At 47.6% G+C, this 22,364-nt stretch overlaps 1 protein-coding gene across 2 annotated transcripts in view; it reads left to right on the top strand.

The window, feature by feature from the left end:
• The window catches only part of Ndst1 (N-deacetylase and N-sulfotransferase 1), an 84,178-nt gene that overhangs the window by 1,339 nt on the left and 60,475 nt on the right, over nt 1–22,364 (top strand). The window contains exon 1 of one of the 2 annotated variants that reach the window (XM_015486256.2): nt 22,170–22,359. The exons of the other annotated variant lie outside the window; for it this stretch is intronic. The gene's annotated coding sequence lies outside the window, so the exon portion shown is untranslated. Of the gene's footprint in view, nt 1–22,169; nt 22,360–22,364 lie in introns of those variants that run through there. 2 annotated transcript variants of the gene reach the window in all.

Here is a 22,364-nt window from a genome sequence, read left to right on the forward strand (position 1 = left end):
GCACATGTCCTTCCCAGGAATCACTTATGCATATACATACAGGAAAAGACTCTCTCCTTTTTAAATTTTTTTTTGTAATTAGTTATACATGACAGTAGAATGTATTTTGACACATCATACATAAGTGGAATATAATTTCTCATTCTTCTGATTGTAAATGAGTGGAATCACACTGGTTGTGTAATCATATATGTACATATGGTAATAATGTCAGATCGTCCCACTGTCCTTCCTACCCCCACTACCTAACCAAAGTACCTCTCTTCCTCCCTACTCATGCCCCTTATTGTGAGTTAGTGTTGGAATATCAGAGAAAACATTTGGATTTAGGCTTTTTGGGGATTGGCTTATTTCCCTAAGCATGATGTTCTCTAGCTCCATCCACTTACCAGCAAATGCCATAATTTCATTCTTCTTTAAGGCTGAAGGACTCTCTTTTTTAAGGAAAGAAAAGAGCTTTACAATAATTTGCCTTTTATGGTTTTTAAAAAAAGCTATGCTCATTATAAATAGTCCACATAATACAGAGAAGTATGTAGTAAAAAAGTAAAAATTGTCCCCCAAGTTTTCCTTCTAGAAATACACTATTACGAAATTAAAGTACATCATTCCAGAAACATTTTATACCCACATGTATACCAATATCTTTAGTATATAATCTACAATTTTATGTAAAAGAAAATTACATTTTATTTGCTATTTTGCTTTTTTTCACCCAACATCATTGTAGATACCTTTCCATAACAACCAGTAGAAATCTGCGGCTTTTTATGTATTTGTTTCCTTGCTTGTTTATTTATTTAATTTTGCTGTACTGGGTATTAATCCAGGACCTCATGTACACTAAGCAATCACCCTACCACTGAGCTACATCCTTAGCCCTTTTGTTTCTAAATTTTATTTGAAACAGGGTCTCACTGAGTTGCCTAGGCTGATCTCAAACTTGAGATCCTCCTGCCTAAGCCTCCAGGGTAACTGGGATTACAGTTGTGAGCCACTATTCCTGGCCCTATAGCATTAAAAAAAAAATAAAATATTTGTTTACTTTTTTTAGTTGTAGGTGGACACAACACCTTTATTTTATTTGTATTTTGTGCTGAGGATTGAACCCAGGGCCTCATGCATGCTATATGAGCGCTCTACCTTTGAGCCATAACCCCAGCCCCCTATAGCATTTTTTAAAAGAAATATTTAATTTTATTATTTTGAATATAAAGTCATTCACAAACTTTTTAAAAAAATATTTATTTTTTAGTTGTAGTTGGACATAATAGCTTTATTCTATTTATTTATGTGGTGCTGAGGATCAAACCCAGGGCCTCGTACGTGCTAGGCAAGTGCTCTACTGCTGAGCCACAACCCCAGCCCCACACAAACATTTTTTTAAAGTTACCAAAAAGTATATCAAAGTCTCCCCCCAAAATTCATCTTTTCAACTGTGTCCCCAGAAATCCTCTTCCTTACTAGTTACCATGTTGTGTCTTTTTAACTACTATTGGTATCACTTTGTATAGGTGTATAATTGCTTATTTAACCAGTTCTCTATTGATGGATGTTTAGATTAATCTCCAGAATTTTCAAATATAAAACTGTCAAGAACACACTTGTCCTGGATGTGGTGGCACAGCCTGTGGTGGTACCAGATGCTCAGGAGGCTGAGGCAGGAGGATCGCTTGAGCCCAGGAGTTTGGGGCCAGCCTGGGCAATGTAATGAGACCCCATTTCTTCAACCAAACAAAACAACAACAAAAATAACTCACTTTTGCTATCCCTTCCTCAAAGTAAATTGCTTGAAATCAAAGGGAACATGCATTTAAAAAATTTTTTTTTTTGGTATCAGGGATTGAACCCAGGGGCATTTTACCAGTGAGCCATGTCTCCAGCCCTTTTTATTTTTGAGAAAGGCCTTGCTATTCTTGCTTAGGGCCTCATGAAATTGCTGAGGCTGGCCTCAGACTTGTGATCCTCTTGCCTCAGCCTCCCAAGTCACTGGGATTACAAGCGTAATCCATTGTTCCTGGCATTAAACTTTGATATATGTAGTTAAATTTTTCTCCTGAAAGTTCGTATCACTTTACTTCTATAAGCTGAGAAGCTAAGTACATCCTTGTTGCATCCCTTCTCTTCATGATTAGTGAAGTCAGACATCTTTCTGAATGTTTTGACCATTTGCATCTCTTCTATTAATGGTCTCTCTGTGTTCTTTGAAGGCCAGGGCTTTTTGTTCTCAGGTAGTGTGTTCCCCAGCAGAGTCGGGATAGTGGTGGAGACTGGAGTATTGTGGGATGAGCTCCTGCTTTGAATCAGCATGGTACTAAACAGAGACCTCTCCACCTGGCAGCGGGAAGGCTTTGTGGAGGGAGCGTGGCCAAAGGCAGCCCACACAGTTTCTTCAGGACAGATTTTTCCACAGAGAAATAAGAGAAGTCTTATTTCAGAAACTATAGTAGTTACTACTTCAAAACTCCTCTTGGATTATTTAATCAACACGTTTGTGATTCTACAAATAGTTTTTAGCTGTGTATTCTTGAATAAAAATTAAAGCCTATCTAGGGTTTAGTTTTCTCATATATAGAATGGTATAATAATAGTGCTTTTAAAAACATATTGATTACTAGGCTGGGGATATAGCTCAGTTGGTAGAGTGCTTGCCTTGCATGCGCAAGGCCCTAGGTTAGATCCCCAGCATCAAAAAACAAAACAAAACAAAAAAAACATATTGATTCTGGCATGGTGGCACATGCCTGTAATTCCAGTGACTTGGGAGGCTGAGACAGGAGGATTGCAAGTTTGAGGCCAGTCTCAGCAACTAAATGAGGCCCTGAGCAACTTAGACCCTGACTCAAAATAAAAAATAAGAAGGGCTGGGGATGTGGCTCAGTGGTAAAGTGCCTCTGGGTTCAATCCCTAGTACCAAAAAAAAAAAAAAAAAAAATTGTTGAAAACATATATCTTTGTTGGACTCCTACTCTGTAGCCAAGTTGTAGGATGCAATCATAATGGTATTTAAACTGAAACTTGAAAGTAGAGTAGGGAAGCTGAAGCATGGAGTGGCACGTTAAGGCAGGAGGATCACAAGTTTGAAGCCAGCCTTGGAAACTTAGTGGGATCCTGTCTCAAAATAAAAATTAAGAAGGGCTGAGGTGGGCTGGGGTTGTGGCTCAGTGGTGAAGCGCTTGCCTTGCATGCATGAGGCCCTGGGTTTGAGCCTCAGCACCACATAAAAATAAATAAATAAAAATGAAAATATTGTGTCCATCTACAACTAAAAAAAATATATTAAAAAAAAAAAAAGAAGGGCTGAGGATGTGGCTCACTGGTATAGTATCCCTGGGTTCAATACTCCGTAATGGAAAAATGAGTTAATATCTGAAGTAGAAATTAGCTAAATTAAGACAGGAAGAATGGAAGAATGGAGAATCGTACGTGCAAAGGTCCTGAGGTAAGAATGTGTTTGGAGAGTTCAAATAATTAAAACTTAGCTGGTATGACCAGTGTGCTGTGAGAAGGGGAGAGGGATGAACACTCCTGCAGTGTCTTGCCTCTTCTCTTTCTCACCCCACCCCACTCCGTACGCTGTCAGCATTGTGAGTACAGGAGTGTGCTCACCACTCACAGCTTAGTCATTCTATCAGTGAAGGCTGTGAGCATTGCATATGTGTCTAGGTTCTTGACACTTGGGATACATTGATGACCAAATCAGACAATGATTCCCACCCTCTTACAGTTGACATTCTGGAAGAAAGAGCAGCTGCAGCATCTGAGTAACTTTCCCATTATGTTAGTAGGCAGTCAGTGCTAGGGAAGGAAGAAAAAGCCAGGCAGGTAAGGAAGGGAAAGGGGTGGGGCAGGTGGCAGAATTCAATGCAAAAGGCGGGAGGCTGGAGGAGAGGTTTGAGCAGAGGCCCGAGGGAGATGCGGAAGGGAGTGTTGCCAGCATCTAGGGGAAGATCTTTATGGGGCTCCTGGGCACATGCGCATGCCCAAAGGCGGAAGTGTGGGGGGCATATTCTGGGGGTGGTGGGAACCGGAGTGGTGGGAGCCAGTGTGGCTGGAATGGAGTGGCACTGGAGGGGGTGGTCAGAGAGGTGATGTAATGATCAGAGGTCATGTGGCCCCACAGGGCATTGTAAAGACTTTGGTTTTGCCCTGCGTGGAGCTGTTGAGGGTTTTGAGCAGAGGAGGGAGGTCTGACTTGTATTAATAGGTTCACTGTGGATGCTCTGTGCGGAGCCCACTCAGCCTCTGGAGGGGTGAGGGGCAGAAATAGAAGCAGGATCAGGGTTAAGAGGCTTTTGCAGTAAACCAAGTGTAATGTATTGATAGCCGAGACCAGGGGGGCCTCAGTGGAGGCAGAGAGAAGTGGTTCAAATCTGGCTGTACTTTGAAAGTAGATCCAACAGGATTTCCTGCAGATGAGACGAGACGTGGGCTGGAGGAAGAGCGTCGAGAGCCAATTCCCGCAGTCAGGGCTGGGGTACCTGAAGGGTGAAGCTGCGGGCTGGGAGGCCGAGGGGGGTGAGGGCTCGGAGGGGAGACCCGAGTTGGTCTTAGGCCTGAGTTTGGGGTGTTATCACACACCAACTGGACATGTCCAGGAGGTTGTCAGGTTGGATGAACCTGGAATTGAGGAGTAGGCCTGGGCTGGTGTGTAAATCTGGGGTCTTGGGCATAGGGGTGATATTTCAAATCGGGGACTGTGACCACTGAGGGCTGTGGTGTAGGTGGAAAAGAGCTCTAAGGATGGAGTGTCGAGAGCATGGGGGGGGTCGGTGGTGGAGTGCTTGCCTTGCGTGCACGGAGCCCTGGGGTCCTTGCACACGTGCGTGTGCACACGATGGAATAAGGAGGAGACAGCGAGTGAGAAGGAAGTAGTGAGGGTGAGATTGGGGACTCCACGAAGGTGTTCCAGGAAGTCACATGAAGACACAGTCGGGAAGGGGAGTGGGCAGCTATGTTGGGGCACTGAGAGGTCCCATAGGATGGGCGCCGAGAGTGACCACCAGGGACCATGATACGAGCAGGTTTCATGGGGTGGGGGAGCTGGAGGAATGGCGAAAGCTTGAAGTGAGTATATTTAAGAGAGAAAGAGGGAGGTGTAGATAGCTTTTGAGTTTGTTGCAAAGGGGCAGATGGAGAATGGGGAAATTTCTTTCTTTTTTTTTTTTTTGATTGATACCAGGGATTGGGTGCTAAACCTCTGAGCCACATCCCCAGCCCTTTTCATATTTTAGTTAGAGACAGGGTCTTGCTCAGTTGCTTAGGGCCTCACTAAGTTGCTGAGGCTGGCTTTGAACTTGCAATCCACTTGCCTCAGCCTCTCAAACCAGTGGGACTATAGGCATGCGCCACTGTACCCACAGAAATCTCTTTTTTAAAGATTCTGTTCTTAGCAGATGTCTGTTTGGGGGTGGGATGGTCCAGTAGAGAGTAGAAAGCTGGAGTGGAGACATGATGAGGGGCTCTAGGGCTCAGGTGAGAGGATAGGCTTTGGTAGGAGAGAGAATGTGTCCTCAGTGCCATCAGCAGGAAGGTGGGAGGGTGGGCATGTGGCAGGAGGGCTTTGGGAGACTCTCTACAGGGAAGTGGCAGCAGCCAGCTCTAAGTTGAATGTGCTGGGTGAGAGAAGGCTTGACACCAAGGCTGGAGAAATCGAATGGAGTTCCTGAGCATCCTAGGGTCGGTCCTCTTGAGGTTAGTGTGTGGTGCTTTCTCCAGCCGGCATGGCTTCCCAGATGCAGGCACGGAGTGGGATTTAACTTGCAGAGCATTGGATTTAACCAGGGTTGTGATTTCGCCAAGAGAGGACAGCTTAAGAGAGGGACAGGGGAGCAGAGGGTGAAAGGAAGTATGATGTGTCCACGTGTGGCGTTGAGGTGGATAGCTGGAGTAGTCAAGTGTCCACACTGGCAGGGACAGTGTGTACAGGGTGGAGCGAGGGACTAGGGGTCCCAATGTAGTCAGGGATGACTGAAATCAACATGCCAGCTGGTGTCTTCAAGCTGATGATCAAGGACTAGGGGGCGTCATGGAGATGATGGTTTAGGGAGGAGTCCCAGGTATTGGTCACAACCATGGGAACAAGTGGCAGAGATGGTCAGGAAGACAAGATGGTTAGATAAAAATATGTCGAGAGACTGGAGGCTGGAGTAGTAGAAGCATCATCCATGTGACCATTGAAATGCCAAGAACTGAGACACCGATTGACTGAGGGTGACCATGAGTCCAGGGCAGAGCATCCAAAGATGGCAGGGTGGACCCAGGGGCTGGGAGACCCTGTGCGAAGGTGGGCTGATGTTGGGCGCCTCTCAGGATGTGACGTGGAATTAAAGCTGGGTCTTTTGGGGAGAAAGGCGGGAGAATAGCCTGGATGTGGCAGTGAGAAGCAGGAGTGTTCCCTGTCTTCTGCCCCCCCTTCTCTCACTCCATAGGTTGTGGAAGGATGAAGGAGAGCCCTCAAGAGGCCTGTGAGGGACAGCAACCCCAGGGGAGAGCTGCATTTCCTAGGACAAAATGGGACTATGCAGAGAAAAGACTAGGGACCGAGGAGGTTCTGCTGCAGACCTTCTAGAATTCCTGAGGGCAGCAGAAGGCCTTGAGGAGGTGTGTAAGGAAGGGACTGAGGACAGGGACTAGAGGACCATGGACAAGGCATGCCTGCGTGTATGTGGGTAGATAAAACCAAAATGTGACTAGGTCACGAGTGACTGACAATTGTTCAGTGGTGATAATGACCTTAATTGGACACTTAGAACATGCCAGGCTCTGTGCTCAGTGAGTTGAATGTCTCATGTCCTTGACTCCTCTCAATAACCATAGAAAGTAGAGAAATTGTATTCCCCTCACGTTGCAACCAAGGAAACAAGTTTTTATCTGTAAGTGGGACACCAGGATCTGGGCCTAAGCAGTCTGATTGCAGAGCCCCAATATTTCTGACAACCAGTCTGGGTGTCTTCTAATTGTCTGTTGATTGGGTGAATGAAGAGTGGGTAATAGGCCTTGAGAAAGCAAATCTGAGCCCTTTCCTGGACCCCCAAGCCCAGCCTGGAAGACTCTCACTCCCTGCTCTTAGGAACAGTTTATACTTTAATTTGCCCATAGGCTCATCTTCTCCTCCCCTTGGAGAAGTTTTTCAAACATGAGAGAGGAAGGGGTGGAGACAAGGCCCAGAGGGGGTAACTTAGTTCATCCTGACACACAGCTAGCAGTCAGACACCAACTGCAGCCCTGGGACTTGGAGGTAGGACCTTCACAAGTGTTGGTCCCTAGCTGGGCGTGGTGGTGCATGCCTGTAAGCTGTATGTCTCCTCCCAGCAGCTCAGGAGGCTGAGACAGGAGGATCACAAGTTTAAAGCAACTTAGTGAGCCTGGGCAATTTAGTGATTTAGCAAAATAAAATATAAAAGGGCTGGGAATATGGTTCAGTGGTAAAGCGCCCCTGGTTCAATTCCCCAGTAAAAAAAAAAAAAAAAAGTGTCCTTCCCTGTGAAGCTGTCGTGATGTCACTGTGGTTCTGGGTTTGGTCTGAGCCCCAGAACCCACAGGAACTCTGGTCTCTGTGTCTGAGTGTGGGGAACAAGGTGAGGAGGGGGCTGTGTGAGCAGGTTCACGCCAGTGCACACACCCTCCAGTGGGAGGTGGTGCAGGCTGAGGCAATGTCCTGCCCCCTTGCTGGAGGCCTCACGGGCGGCCTCTCCTGCTCCGAAGCACATAGCACTGCCCCACGTCGCAGTGTCTCATGGAGCTCCCTTGTGGGCTCAGGACCCCTCCCTCCTTACCACACAGACATGAATGTGCCAGGACCCCTGCCAAGGACTCTCTGTCTAATGAGTAATATGAACAAGAAACATGATATCCGTGTGTGTGTGTGTGTGTGTGTGTGTTGTGGGCCAGGTCAGCTGGACAGGGAGGAGGTGGTGGAGGAGAGTCCTGAAGCCCAACAGCCAGTGGAGGTCTGGAGTCATAGGGAACTTGGAGCTTTCAGATTTGGGAGAAGGTCTGTGTGGCTAAGGGGAGGGGGTTGGGGAGTTGAGATCAAAGATTGGGACTGGGCCTAAATGGCACTGGGGTAGAACTTTAGTCTAGGGGGCTCAGAGGAAGCTCTGCCAGGTGGGGAAGTCAGGGCGGGTCCCAGGCAGCTGCCCTACAGACTGCGAATGCCTGCTCCTGCCGAAGGGCCCGCTAGATGGCGCCTGATCCTCGCTGCTCAGGGAAAGCCTTGGCTGTTGCCCACATTCTTGTAGTTTCTGAGTCTAGAAGTTGGTGTGTGTGTGTTTGTGTGTTTATCTGCACTTCAGACAAGATATTCTCCCTAGGACAGGGCTGTGATGCGACCAGGTCTTGGTGTGCACACTTCCTTTGTGCCTCAGCACACTACAGGGGCTTGGATGATTATCCTTGTTTTACAGAGCAGGAGAAGAGAAGGTGACGCCCAGTCCTTCGGGGGTTCAGGGAAAGATTGTGTCCAGCCTGTGGAGTGCCCCAGGCTGACTTGCGAGGGCCTCCTCTGAGTTTCCTCATATGGAAAAACTGGACCCACTGGCTTGGCACCACAGGGATAGATCCTGGGTCAGTAGACTGAGTGCCTCGTATGTGCAGGTACTGGTGAGTGATGAAGCCGTGAATGAAGGCCAGGCACAGGGCTTGTAACCCCAGCCATTTAGGAGGCTGAGGCAGGAGGATCACAATTTCAAATTGAGCCTGGGCAACTTAGCAAGACCCTGTTTCAAAATAAAAAGTAAAAAGGGCTAGGGATGTAGTTCAGTGGTAGAACACTCCTGGATTCAATCTTCAGCGCCAAAGAAGGAAAAACAAAACAAAAAAACAAAAAACAGCACTGGATAAGGTAAGACTTGGGTCCTCTAATGTGGAAACAGGTAGACATTACACAAGTAGACCAGCAATAACTTCATCATTGTCAGTGTGTGAAGGTAAAGGACTGACCTGCGTGGTTTACAGGACTGGGTTCACTCTTAGAGGGCAAAAGCGCCAAGGCCAGGAAGCTCCAAGGAACTGCAAGGAGGCAGGGATGACAGGGGAGGGTAATGCTGCGAGGTCACCCAGGAGGGCAGAGGGCCAGTAGAGTATATTCTCCATGTCACGGAAAGCCAGTGAAGAGCTTTAAATGGGGAGCAGAATGTTCTAATTGGTGTCTTTTAAAGTCCACTCTGGCCAGGTATGGTGGCACATGCCTGTAATCCCAGTGACCTGGGTGACTGAGGCAGGAGGGTAGCACATTAGAGGCCAGCCTGGGCAACTTAATAAGACCTTGTCTCAAAATAATAATGGCTGGGGCTGTAGCTCAGTGGTGGTGAAGTGCCTCTGGGTTCAGTCCTGGTACTGCAACAACAACAAAAAAAAAAAAAAAAAAGAAAGAAAGAAAGAAAGAAAAATCAGCTCTGGTTTTGTTTGGAGGGTCAGTGGGAGGGGAGCAGGAGTGGAAACAGGAGCGGGGAAGATGGTTATGTAAGTGATGGACAAGGGGGAGGTAGACCACGGTGGCAGCTATGAAGATGAAGAAATGCAGATGATGGAGAGACTTTGGGAGCAGAATCTGTAGCATTTTCAGATGAATTGGAACAGGGGTGAGGATGATTCTGGGTTCAGCCTTGAGACCCCTACCAAGAAGGGGAAGCTAGGGGATGTTATGCCTGCGTGGAAGATGGCAGTTAACAGGTAATCAGACCCTGTTATATTTGGAATCACTTGTGTGACGTCCTAGTAAAGGTGGCACAAGCAGTTGGAGCTCATTGGAAAGACCAGGGCTTCTGACGTGACTCCAGGAGCCAAGAGACTGGATGAGGTCACTGCAAGCACCTGCCCCGCAAGTCTGAGCAGCTTGGCAGGTGGAGGTGGTGAGGGCCCCATTGCTGAGGTATGCAGGAGAGGCTGGTTGGTGTCAGCCATGGCTTTGAGAGGAGGCCTCTTTGAGGGAAGATAATATGTTATAAAACTTGAGAATACCAGAGACCAAGGCCAGGGTGACTGACCCTGGGGCAGTGAGGAGGAGCTGGCCTTGCTGACTCTGTCTCTTTGGTTAGATCCTCCTTTCCCAGGGGCACCCTCCCCCTACTGCCATCTGGCAGGGCCCAGAGGCTCACGGTCCCTGGGGTAGAGTGGGGGTGGGGGGCAGCCTTGGGAATGGGGGCAGGGCTCCTGAGTTTCAACCACTTGGTGTAGGGTTCCTCTTTTTGTCACCTCCCTATGACTTTTTGGGCTGCCAGCACCACCTGCCAACTGCAGTTCCTTGTGTTTCCTTCTGAGGAGGGCCAGGCCCAGGGAGCAGTGGCCTGTTGGTCCCACCTGGAAAGGTGTTGAATCAGGTGACACAGCATGCTTGGGGTGAGGGGTAATTGGAGGGGCTACCAAGCTTAACTGGTGGTTAGGAAGCCCTGGAACCTGTGTGAGAGGCCCCCGGCCTTTCATGTTTGTAGCCTCCCGCCAGCCTGGATGAAAGGGCCAGGTATTAATAGTAATTATTAGTTTCACTAGTAAAGTAAGGAAATGGGATCATCACCAAGCTCAGCTTGTTGTCCCGACTCTGTCTATTTCTTTCCTTCCAGTTGGCTCCTTTCTCTTTCCTTCTTTTGCCCTGGGCCTTGCCACTGTGGTCTGTCCTTCAGGGCCTTGGGATCTGCTTTCCTCTCTTGGTGCTGTTCACTGGTTGTCTGTATTGGCATGCCCTGGGGGCCAGGCTGTTTGGAGAACACCCTGTGCTAGTCTAGGGTGCAGGGTGAGAGAGGAGAGATGTAGTGGCAGGAGGGTGTGTGTTCTGGTGTGTGACCACTCATTCATTCATTCACTTATTCACTGTTTTACGAAATTATTGAACCCATTCTGTGCACCAAGCCCTGGGTTGGGCACTGGGACTCAGTGACATGGGTCCTGTCCCCATAAGTCGACGTTCTAGCAGGGAAGATGGACAATACATAGTAACCTGACAGACATGAAAGGTCACAGGGTGTGGTCCACATTATGAAGGGTGTAAATACATTTCTGATGAAAGCTATGTGGGTGGCTACTTTTGACTGGGGGACCAGGCAGGTAATATTCGGGCAGATTCCTAAATGATGAGAAGGACCCAGTTTTGAGGGAGATTGGGAAAAGAGTTCTTGACAAGAAGAACAGCCCTTGCAAACAAACCCCAGGTGGGAAAGAGCTTAGCATGTCTGTAAAAGAGGATGAAGTAGCAGGTGGGGAGGAGGAGACAGGGTGGGGATGGAGCTGATGGCATGGCTTGCAAGCTGTACAGTTGCACGGTCCCCATGCTCTTTTGTCACTGTCCTGAAATTCTTAATTTTTGAACAAGGGCTTCTGCGTTTTCATTTTGCACTGCACCTTGCAAATTATATAGCTGGCTGGTCCTGGTTGGGGAGGTTGGCAAAATAAGTGGGTTTCTGTGTGTAGAAATACGAGGGCCGTTTGGCTGGTGTCGGTGAGTAAATGAGTTAGTGGAGAGTGACTGCCCACGTGGGGAGCTTGTCTGTGAGGTCATCAGAGGGTTACATTTGCCTAGATCATGGGCTGCTGCTATGTGGAGAGTGTTCACTCACAGATGTGGCCCCACACCCTGCAGTGCCTGGTACATTGTCTACAGCATGCTGCTTGCAAGCTTCCCAGGAACTTTGAGCTGTTGGGTGGGGCCACACTTGTCCTGAGTCCTGCTTTGGGAAACAGTGATTCCTCTGCCCCAGGTTGGGGGTTGCCCTATCTTCCCTATGAGGCCTAAGACTTTGGAGCCAGACAGATGTGAGTTCATATTTGACTTTGACACTCTGACTAGTAGATGTGACTAAGTGGACTTTGTGCATGTGACTTGTTTCTTTGAGCCTCAGTTTCCTCATCTGTGAAATGGGACTCACAACTTAACAATTGTTGAGAGGATTAAATCAATTAATGAAAGGAAAACTCTTGGCTGAGTTAGAGCTATTTGCAACAGTAACTATTTGCAGCAGTAGTAATTATTATAATTATTCTATAGTCTCTGAAGCTTGGGGAGACATTGGCTTCTGCTCTTAAATGTCTGCATAGTCACAAGCATTATGATGCTTGTGGATCTTGGTTTTCACTTCTGTTAGATTCGAATTTTGGCAGTCTAACCCATCTCTAACCTGGATGGTCAGGAGGATCCAACATGGTCACTTTGGAGAGTCTTTGTTAGTTGTGCACGTGTGAGTTGCTTGCACACTCCCAATCCCTATCTTTCCCATCTAGGGTAGGTTTTCTCCAAATCTGCCCTCTCAGAAAGAAAAGCATCCTCCATTCCTTGGCTATATAGAGAACCCAGTCTCTGGATTCCCAGCCTTAACTTGTTGCTCTCATTTTGGAAAGTGTGTTTGGGAGTGAACCTCAAGTTCAAGGTCCATGGTCGGGTAAGAAAGAGTAAGATCCAGAAATCAGGGCAGGGAGTGGGAGGATGGGCTGAGGGAGGGCAAAGATGCTGGAGCCAAAATTCCTGGTGGCCTTGTTTCCTGCCTTACTTTGGGGCAGGAAGCAGCTGGAAAGCTGCAGAGAATTAGTCTCTGAAAAAGGGCCCACTTCATCTCCCACATGCGCTCTCCAGTGGCTGATTTGCAGGAGCCTCCAAAACTCTTGGAAACCCGAGGATCACCATCTCAAGGAGGGGAGCCTCATCCCCCCCAGTAGTCCTTTCTTGAGAAACCTGAAAGAGGAGGCTAAAAGGACCCTCAGCGCCATTCAGAGTGGAGAACATGAGCTCTGGGGTCAGCCGTTTAGTTCCAAGTGTAGGCTCAGCTCTAATGAGACCCTGGGACTACTTAGCCTCTCTGCATCTCAATTTCCTCACCTGGAATATAGGGATAATAATCATGCCTTGACATAGCGCTGCTGGGAGAACTGAGTGCTCTCAAGTTATTAGCATGTCTGACAACATAGTGGATGCTTTAAGAGGGTTCAATATTGTCATATTGTTTTCAAAACAAATCTATCAGATCTCCTGATTGACCTAGTTCAGTGCCTTCCCCTATATTTTGTTGCCTTTTTGGCTGGCAGCATTCATTCATTCATTCATTCATTTTTTATTCAATAAATATTTATGGGGCATATAGCAGCAAAGAGTAGCAGATGAAACCAGACGGTTTCCCAGAGGCCATGTGAGTGAGAACTAGCACCTATGGGCTTGGCCACATGCACTCAGATCCTTACTTCCCTGGTTGTGAATGGGCATGTGCAGTTAACAGGAGGGAGCCCAGGTGGAGCCCAGACCCAAGATCACATGCCTCCCAAGGAGCATGTCTGGGTACTAGAATCCAGGCTTACTTCACTCCAGTGTTTGCACTTTTCCAAATCTAGATTACAGGTCCACATTCCTGCTGGACCCCCATCTTCCTCCCCCAACTCTGCTTTGGCAGAACCAGATCCCTAGAGACCCAAGTTGCACTGTTTTCATTGCCTTCTGCAGCAGGATCTTTGTCATTTCCTCTTTGGTTCTGACCATGAGGAACAACCTTGGGGCTTTCCTCAGAGGGGAAACCCAGCCTGGAAGCAGCCCATGGAAAATGTGGCTATGAGTGACTCCTGATGTTTGTCACAGCTACAGGGCACCTGGATGTCTCAGGGCAGAGAGTGGTGAAGGTTTCATTGATGGGTGCTGAGCCAGTGACTCCCAGAAGCCTAACCTCCTGGCTCTATAGACTGAGTCAAGTCATAGCTTTGCCCCCAAAGCTCCAGTGCTGGCCCTTTGTGTGAAATTAAGGCAGGGAGTTATGTGCTCAAGGGGAGCCTGGGGCAAGGCTCTGTAATCAGGACATTTCTGGGCCTGGCATGAGTATTCTGCTATGATCCAAATATTTGTGTGTCACCAGCCAAGGGAGCCTGGCACCATGGCACAGTCCTGTAATCTCAGCAGTTCAGGAGGCTGAGGCAGGAAGATCACAAGTTCAAAACCAGCTTCAGCAACTTAGTGAGGTCCTGAGCAATTTAGTGAGACCCTGTCTCAAAATAAAAAATCAAAAGGTTTGGGGATATGGCTCAGTGGTTCAATCCCTGGTACCAAAAAAATAAAAAAAGAAAAAAGAAAAAAAAGTAGGCCAAGGGAACTCATTTGCCCCTTCTACCAGGAGGACACAGCAGTAAAGCACCTTCTAGGAAACAATGGTCTTCATCAGATACAGAATCTGCTGGAGCCTTGATTGGACTTCTGTCCTCTAGAATTGTGAAAAACAAATTTCTGTGCTTTAGCCATCCATTGTATGATATTTTGTTATGGCAACCCAAATGCACTAAGATACATCCCAAAGCCAAGAAGGCAGCCACCCGGATGCAAACCCTTCCTGCGGCCTCCTTGACATTTTGCTCCTTGTTTTTTCCCCGCAGATGGAGATGGGAAAAAGAACTGGGAAGCAGGAAAAGGAGACTTCTGGCTAACCAGAAGTTCCTTTTGGCAGAGTGTGACGCTCACCTTGGTCCTAACTTGAGAAAGCCCTTCTGCTCTTGGCTCTCAGTTTCCCCCTCTGCACTATGAAGGCAGATGTGATACTCAGAGAGGCCTTTTGACTCTCTAACCCCTGACTGAGGGCCTCTCACTTTTGCCCTCCCAGGCCTCTAGGCTCCAGCCTTGGGGGATTCTATCTGAGGTTTCAATTTCCCATGTCCATCTGTTGTAGCACCCCCACCAGAGTGGCTAGAAACTAGAGGGATGCAGGGCCACACCCCCTCCCCAGGAGGACTCAAAGGTGGGAGTCTCACTTCCAGGCTAGTGCACATAGATGGAGAGATGAGCTGGAGGGATGGTGGGGGAGGCAGCTCCACATGGAGAGTCATGCCTACCCCGTCTCCCACAGGCTGGCCAGGTGGTGGGGGCAGCCAAGGGGAGGGCTCTTAGTCCCCACCTTCCCCATGGGCTCTGCATGGATACAGATTTCTTTCCATACAAAAGACATGTGGGGAAAAGCCTTCTCCACAGCAGACTTAGGGCTCATAAGACATTTTAATCTGGTGGAATCCCAGTTGTAGCATTAAAAAAACCGTAGTATGCTGCAGAATTCTAGAATCCAGAGGCCTAATATCCTGGAATGTTAGAAAAGTGAGTCATAGGATTTTAGGTTGTTAGATCATGCTCTCCAACACTGTGGCTACTAGCCATGTATGGTTTTGGAGCACTTAGAATGGGACTAGTTTGAATTGAGGTGTGCTAATGTACATTTTGAATACTTAGTAGATTTTTTAAGTTTATGGTGATTTAAATATTTCTTTTTTTTTTTACACAGTAGATTTTGAACACTTAGTATGGAAGAAAGAATATAAGACATCTTATTGATGATTTTTTCATATTGATGAAGGAACTGCCCTGGTGGCAGCTTTCTTGACCTTGAGTTCTGGAGGTCTGGATTCAGCCATCTGGCCCTGCTCTTAGGGAACTTGAAGCCTCTTGCTGAAAACAGTCACCTAGAAACCACCAGTGCATGGGAGTATTTTTCCCTTGTCTGCTAGTTGGTGCATCAGAATGAACTCAAGAAATATGGGAAATTAACTGATTTCCATTAGTTTGCAATAACCATTATTTTTTCTGTGTGAGGAGTTTGAAGATCTTTCTCATTCTCTTTCCCAGTTATCTTGGTCAAGTTAAACCTTCCAGGGACTTGTAAGAACTCTGAAGATCTGTGTTTAGCCCCAGGTTGGCTCTCTTGCATACTGAAGGGATCTCCTGTAGGTTAGCCAAACCTTCATTTTTTTAATTCTGAAAAATAGGGGTGAAAAATCTCCACCATGTCTACCTTTCAGGACTGCTGTGGGGTCCCCAGAAACTGGTGCACAGAATGGGAAAACGCTATGTAAAAACCAGAAAAAGTGCCTCATGTGAATCTGAGGACCATTTTTTCCCTGGTGGCAGCTCCTGGGAGTGAGAACTGGTCTGGGGAAGACCTGACATGCATGCTTAGGCTCTGCCTGATACAGGGGACCTGGCCCCCAAGATGGGACTGCTTTGGGAACCAGCTGGCACACTCTTCAAATAGTAGCATTGTTGCTGAAAGTGATGTGTAACATTGAAGGGCTGAGGGGATGCCTCAGGAGAGAGGAAAGGAGACACGAAATCCAGTGGTCTTAGATGATTGAGGGATTTATGAACGTTGGGCACTTCGGCATAAGGAAAGTAGTGAAAAAGACTTAGTTTTTAGTTGAATGGCCCTAGACTTGAAGCCTCTTTTGCCATACCTGTCTGTGTGACCATGGGGAAGTTACTTCATATCTCTGAGCTTCATGCTTTCTGGGTGGCCAGAAGTAATAACAAAAGAGAATGGGTGGCATGCCTGAGTATTTAATTTGCTGTTAATTGCCCCCATCCCCTATCTCAGACACACTTTGCTTACCAGAATGTTTTACATCTGTTGTCCATCTGAAGCATGGATAACTTGCCCATTTTACAGATTGCTTCCCTTTATTGTTTAATGGGGGCTGGTAGATATAACTCAGTTGGTAGAGTACTTGCCTTGCATGCATAAAGCCCTGGGTTTGATCCCCAGCNAAAAAAAAAAAAAAAAAAAATGTATATCAAGCTGTATCTGTAAGCAAAAAGTCCTTGTCCCTAAAGAGCTCACTGTGTGTGTGTGTGTGTGTGTGTGTGTGTGTGTGTAGAGAGAGAGAGAGAGAGAGGAAACTGTTACACCATGTGGTCAATGCTGTAATTATGGTGACCATGTTCTCCAAACCACAAATCAGGTCACATGGTATGACAGAGACTATTTTCTGCCTCCACTGAAGTCCAAACATGAAATCACATGTAGTTATATATTCATTGAGAATCACCTTTTTTTTTTTTTTCCCAAAGAAGCAAATGACATGAAATCTGGATTATCCTTAACAAGTTCCACTGTATTCCCAGAAAATCACCAGAGTTGCGACTGCCCATACAGACCTCTGCAAGCAAGGTCTCCTGGGCAGGTACTGCTTAAGTGAGGCTTTGAAGACTGAATAGGAGGTCTGCAAACAGAGAAGGAAGGGATGGTCTGAATGAACTTGGGACAGGATCTATTCTCCCTGCTTTAAAGACAGCCCTGCTGGGCTGGGTGCAGTGGTGCATGCCTATAATTCCAGCAACTTTGGGGGCTGAGGCAGGAGGATAGTAAGTTAGAGGCCAGCCTCAGCAATTTAGCAAGACCCTCAGTGAGACCCTATTCTTTAAAAAAAGGATCAGGAATGTAGCTCAGTAATGTGTCCCTGGTTCAATCCTCAGTACTAAAAAAGAAAAAGAAGAGACAGACTTGCTGGTAACTGGTGATGCTGGCAAAGAAGATAATAATGTTTTGGTTTTTCTTTTCCACTTTATTTTTATTGTTCCAAAGACTACCCTAGCCTCCCAGGCAGGGAAATGTTATAAACCATTAAAATAATATTGTTATATTGTATTGTATCGACATGTCTGTCTCTGCAGTACATTCCCCACAGGACCGCAGCTGTCTTGTTCAACCCTGTGTCCCCCCTCCCCCATCTCCAGAATGGTGTGAAGACTCTAGTAATGTCAATGAGTGAATGAAGTACCATTGATGAGCATTTTTTTTTTTTTTAAACCATGCTGGGAGTAGAACCCAGGTCCTTACACATGCTAGGCAAGTGCTCTGCCACTGAGCCACATCCCCAGCCCTGATGGCTGATGGAGATATATATATTTTATTTATTTATTTGTTTTTTTTGGTACCAGGGATTGAACTCAGGGGCACTTGGCCACTGAGCCACATTCCCAGCCTATTTTTGTATTTTATTTAGAGACAGGGTCTCACTGTGTTGCTTACCACCTCGTCATTGCTGAGGCTGGTTTTGAACTCGAGTTCCTTTTATCTCAGCCTCCCGAGCCGCTGAGATTACAGGCATGCGCCACTGCGCCCAGCTGATGGGCATTTTGTAGGTAGGCAGTGTCCTCTATTTTGTGATGAACCTACTCACTTTCATATTGTTTATACCACAAATGTATTCTGGTTGCCTGCCTGCCATGTGCTCAGTAGTGTCTGTGACAAACTCAGTTCTTCCACATAGAGTTTGCACTCTGGAAGAAGAGATGGGCAGCTGACAAGCAAGTACAAAGGCAGCGCTGAGGGAGAGGTGAAGTGTATTCCAGTAGGCTTTGTCAGTGCTAGGGGCTTAGGGAGAGCCTGGGAGGAAATCAAGGTTGACCTGAGACCTACAGGATCACACTGTCTCACTTAACTAACTTTTACATAGTGCTTATATTGTGACAGATACTATACTAAGGGCTTTACTTATTAACCTGTTTAATTCTCACAACAGCCCAGGGAAGTACAAACTATTATTACCCACACTGGAGAGATGAGGAAACAGCACAGAAAGACTGAGGAACTGAACAAGGTCACAGTTTTTTATGTGGCGGAGCCAGGATTCAAACCCAGGAAGTCTGGCTCAAGTCCACATCCTTGAAGAGGATTGTTCAGATAATGGGGAAGGTGGGGATTTATAAATGTTCACTTAGGACAAAGAATTGATGAAACTGGACACCAAGGCAGAGCACTTATCTTGGTTACAATGAGAAGCCATTGGTGATTTTCAGTAAAAAATGGGCATGTTGAGGTTGCAATAAATGCCGAGAGAGAGAGAGAGAGAGAGAGAGAGAGAGAAGAAGAAGAAGAAGAAGAGGAGGAGGAGGAGGAGAAGAGAGGGAGGGAGGGAGGGGTGAGGCGGGGTGGGGTGGGGGGGAGGTAGGGAGAGGGTAGCAGTGAAGAGGCTGCAGAGCTGATGAGGGCTTAGTCCTGGAGGGTGGTGGTGAAGGAGAAATGGGATTGGGTGAGAGAAAAATAAACAAACACACTGGAGTCAGAACCAGTAGAATGGGCTCTTAGGTGGGGTGTTGGGGCAAAGGAGGGTGTCAGGTCTCTTACTTAACATGGGGATTGGGCATACAGATGGGGAGAAACAGAAATGGGCAGAAGACAGTAAGTTCAGCCTTTGTTTTTTTTTGTTTTTTGTTTTTTTGGTACTGGGGATTGAACTTAGGGACACTTGACCATTGAACCACATCCCCAGCCCTATTTTCATCCCCAAGGTCTCACTGAGTTGCTTAGGGCCTCACTTTTTGGTGAGGATGTTTTTGTTTTTAGTTATAGGTGGGCACAATATCTTATTTTATTTTTATGTGGTGCTGAGGATGGAACCCAGTGCCTCATGCATGGTAGGCGAGCGCTCTACTTCTGAGCCACAACCCCAGCCCCCCCCCCCCCCTTCCCCAGGCTGGCTTTGAACTTGCAATCCTCCTATCTTAGCCCCCAAGCCTATGGGATTACAGGAGTGTGCCACTGTACCTGATTGAGTTCAGCCTTTGACTTGTTGGGCTGGGGCAGTCAAGTGAGCAGTGGGGTTATGTGGGTGTGAGGAGGGGACCTTATAGGGGTCCGCTAGGCATGAAGAAGGTCCCAAAGGAAGGAAGGAGCAGGGAAGCTCAAGGGCAGTGTTCCTCAAGACTTGGAGTGAGGTTAGAAGTGCAGGTCCTTTGTTTCATCTATATTTATGTGGCCCACTCCCTGGTTGGGGCCTGGGGCCTCGTTGTCTCCAGGTGATAGCAAGCTGAAGGCTTCTGGTACTGCTCATTGAACAATAAGTGCATTTGAAGACTCCAGAAGAGCAAGAGTACTCTAGAAGACTAGACCCCAACTCACAGGCTGCTCCCACATGCTGAGGATGAGCTCCTTCAGAGGTGCTGGTCAAAGATTGGCTCTTGTTCAGTGTGCCTGGAGCATGGCTCCTTGACCTAACTGACTGCTTCACCTCTGACCCTTCCTTCCCTTCCATGCCTCTGCAGGTGACTCTGGTCACCTGCTCTGCTTGCTTGTAGCCCTCTCACTCTGCCAGGCCTCAGGATAAGTTTCAGTCCACGGAGTCACATAAGGTCACTCATCATCTTCTCCTGACCCCTGTTCAGTTTTCTTGCTCATTCTTTCCTTCCTGCTTCCTCCATTCCCTTCCTAAGCAACACTCAGCTTTTCCTGAGCCCTTCCACATGGCCTTTGGACCGGTTGTTCTCTTTACTAGGACTGTCCATCTCACCACCCCAGTCCTACCCATTCTTCCTGGTCCTGTTCAGATACTGCCTCCCCTTAAAAACCTTCTCATTTTCTCTCCTCTTCCTGTGAATCATAGCACTTGTCCTGTACCTCCCCATCAGGCTCAATTTGGCCAGATTCTGGACACAAAAGGAGGGACATGCAGGTCATCTCCAAACAAGCTTGGATATCCCCCCCACCCCCAACCCCTGGCCTGGCGCTTTTTGGCAATGAGAATGTAACCCAGGGTGCTTTACCACTGAGCTATATCCCCAGCCCTCTTTAATTTATTTTTTGAGATAGAGGCTTGCTAAGTTGTTAAGGTTGGCCTCAAACTTGAAATCCTCCATATTAGGTGTGTGTCACTGTACCCGGAAAGCCTGGACACTTTTTTTTTTTTTTTTTTTAATATATTTTTTTAGTTGTAGGTGGACACATGCCTTTATTTTTATTTACTTATTTTTATGTGGTGCTGAGGATCGAATCCAGTGACTCACCTGCACTAGGCGAGCACTCTACCACTGAGCCATAACCCCATCCTAAGCCTGGACACTTCTTGAGAGTGTAGACCCTTGTCTCTTTCAACTTTCTGCATTTCCTTGCCAGAAATTCCTAGAACAGAGGAGATGCTCACAGGGCCACATGCAGATAGAAAGGTCTTTTAAAAGCAGAGGTTAACGTGAATAAGTTTCTAGGAACTTGTTCAACCTGTCCAAGACTCAGGCCATCTTTTAAGTATTCCAGGTTGCCTGCCTTAGGAACCCAGATCATCAAGAATTTGCTGGTCTATGCTGTTTCCCTTGGCTAATCTGGTGGTGCCTGGAGAGGTGCATTTTGGATTGTAGCCATCATCCTTAGGCCAAGGCCTATGTGAGAATATCCCACCCAGAGGTATTACATAGGTACCCTGTGAGAATCAGAAGCCTGGTCTCATTCATTCCCCTGCATCTCTCAGTGTTCAGGCCTCAACACTTTTCCCCATGGGAGATATGAATAGGCTGACAGAAAGCCCCCTCCTCCCAGAACAAGGAGGCTACACTTAAGGGAAAACAGGACGGGTCTATCTGATTTTCACATGGCTAGCTTGCCTTTTCTATGCTCATCTGTTTTGCTCTGATTGTGCTTATATTTTTTGAGCTTTGTTCCCATAGTTGATAATCTTGAGCCTCAGAAGGACCTTATGATCCTGCAATCCACTGTTTTCCAAATTTGCCCCAGGCTTACCCAAGACCCACAGAATCAGAATCTCCAGGGGAGGAAAGTCTGGCAAAGGGCATTTTTAGCAAGGTCCTTAAGGGATTCACAGTCAACATTCCTGTCCCCATCCACCCCTCAGTTTACAAGATGGCTTATTAATGGCTGAAAGCTCTGGGCTGGGGAGCAGTTAGATGTCATTACCAGCTTGGATTCTCAGCTACATAGACTCCTCCAAAATCTTATCTCTGGGCCTCAGTGTTTTCATATATTTAATGGGGACAACCATTGTCATCTTGCCTTACTTGCAGGGTCCTTGGGATGATGGAATAGCACTGGGGGTGGGAAATAAACTCATTGAGAGGAGAAATTTGTACAAGGTCATCAAGTTCTTCATCTGCCAGTTATATGCCAGATGAGATTCAGCTGAGAACAACTTGTTGAGGGAGATGACAATCTAGTAAACAATGAAACCAGTAAGTGAAGCCAGTAATCATGGTAAAGGAAATAAAAGGGGTTTGCCAGTCAGGGCAAGAGTGTGAGTGTGCAGGGTGGGAAGGTCCTGCCCAGGAGGGGTCACTCCAGAGAGACCTGGTTGTCGGGAGCTGTTGGAGGAGGCCCTAGAGGGTTGTCACAAGCCCTGCAGTGGCAGAGCTAGGAGGACCCCGTGGGCCAGCCCGGGCGTTCCTAAGGCCCTCCAAGGCGCGGCGGGCGCGGGTCTTTGTCTCCCTGGTTCTCTCTGCCGCCTTTCCCGACCCCCAGCGCTGTTCCCTCTCTGACCCCAAATAACTTGTTGGTTTCCCTTGGGCTTTGTTTCTCCGAGGTCATCGTCTCCGGGACCTTCGGCAGCCGCCCGGCTCTCGTGGGTCCCGCGTCTGACACCCCTCCTCTGGCCCCCGCCCCCTACCCGTTCCAAGACAGGGGTCAAAGGCAGCTCGCGTCACGTGGTCGCCGAGCAGCACCGAATCGGCCGGGAGAGCCGAGGGAGAATCCGGGTGGAAGCCGAGAAATCCAGCCCCGATAGCAGTGCCCGGTCCCGCCCCGGCCCCCGCCCCGGGGCGCTCGCCGCACGCCCGCCGGCTGCCCTGGCCTCCGCAGCGGATCTCCGACCCGCACCCACCGCCGGATCGAACCCCGCTCGCAGCGGCAGCGATTCGGAAAGGTAGG

The sequence above is a fragment of the Marmota marmota genome, unplaced genomic scaffold, assembly GCF_001458135.2.
Source record: "Marmota marmota marmota unplaced genomic scaffold, marMar, whole genome shotgun sequence".
In the NCBI taxonomy this organism is placed as follows: domain Eukaryota; kingdom Metazoa; phylum Chordata; class Mammalia; order Rodentia; family Sciuridae; genus Marmota; species Marmota marmota.